Here is a 1426-nt window from a genome sequence, read left to right as displayed (position 1 = left end):
TTAATTTGAAAGATTGATTTGGATATTGTGGCTATGCTTGAGAAAAGGGTTAGAAGTACTATATGGAGTTATTTATTGTTGAAATAATTTGACGTATGGAATTTGAATTACAATACTCGAGGAGATGGATTACAAGAGATTTGTTATGCTTAATGAAGACATGAGGATTACTACTCTATTCTTGGTATGTTTGAAATTTTCCATATTAAAAAATTAATGTTAGCTCCAGCTCCCCTTTCCCCCTTGCAGGGAGAGAGGTGTCCATGGGGTTCTGGTTACTACACCACTACTGCCATGGAGAAGGAGTGTGCGCTCAATGACACAAGTGCACAGATAAAGGATAAAGCACTGTATGAAACAAATCTCCAATCAAATATAACATTTTGATGCTTGGCATCTAGTCTCCCTTGTGCACCCACAATGCCAGCAGCAACTCCAGATCATAGCCAAAGAATCTATGAAGTTTGGGCTTGCTACTTGGGTGAAGAGATGAAGAAAACTCATCAAGTTATCTGAAAATATAATTATGCTGCTGTGGACCTCAAGTTTCCAGGTGCGTTTGCAAGTCTCATTGGAGAATTCAGGAGCAGTTCTGACTATCAGTACCAACTCTTGAGGTGTGATGTAGACTTCTTAAAGATAATTCAGCTAGGACCAGCATTTATAAATGAGAAAGGAGAACACCCTCCAGGAGCTTCAATGTGGCAGTTTCATTTTAAATTTAATTTGATGGAGGACATGTATGCCCAGGACTCTTTTAAAAAACATGAGGAGGAAGGAATCGAGACCCAGTACATTGCAGAACTTCTTGTGGCATCTTGAATACCCCTCTGTGAAGGGGTGAAATGGTTATCATTTCCTAGTGGTTATGACTTTGGCCATTTAATCAAAATCCTGACCAATTTCAGCTTGCCTGAAGAACTTGACTTCTTTGAGATCCTTAGATTGTTTTTTCCTGTAATTTATGATGTGAAGTTTCACAAGAAGAGCTGCAGAAATCTCAAAGGTGGATTACAGGAAGCTGCCAAGCAGTTAGAGCTGGAACGGATGGACCACATCAGGCAGGATCTGATTCACTGCTTGCAGGAATGGCATTTTTCAAAACAAGAAACATGTTCTTTGAAGATCACATTCATGATGCCAAATATTGTGGTCATTTTTATGGCCTTGTTTTGGTTCATCCTGGGTATAGAATGACTCAGGGAAAAAGATGAAGGGAAAGCTAACAAGCAGTCATGACATGAAATGGCCCTTTTGTTTTTATCTTATTTGAGCATCCCGCATGCTTGTATATAGGTTTTACCTCTGATTGAATCCCTTGAAAAGTAGACAAGGGATTTGTCTACTTTTTTTTTTTCCTTCCATAGCCCATTTATTTTCTGCTTTTCAGTAAGAAGTATAATCATTCCTATTTCAGATGTTAGTA

General features: G+C 38.6%; 1 pseudogene; it reads left to right on the top strand.

Annotated features, from left to right (window-relative positions):
• The first annotated feature begins 420 nt into the window (after nucleotides 1–420).
• On the top strand, nucleotides 421–1214 carry LOC119544574 (annotated as a pseudogene).
• Nucleotides 1215–1426: the final 212 nt, after the last annotated feature.

The sequence above is a fragment of the Choloepus didactylus genome, chromosome 9 (assembly GCF_015220235.1).
Source record: "Choloepus didactylus isolate mChoDid1 chromosome 9, mChoDid1.pri, whole genome shotgun sequence".
In the NCBI taxonomy this organism is placed as follows: domain Eukaryota; kingdom Metazoa; phylum Chordata; class Mammalia; order Pilosa; family Megalonychidae; genus Choloepus; species Choloepus didactylus.
Note: the sequence above shows the minus strand (reverse complement) of the source record. Positions and strands in the feature narration are given on the sequence as shown.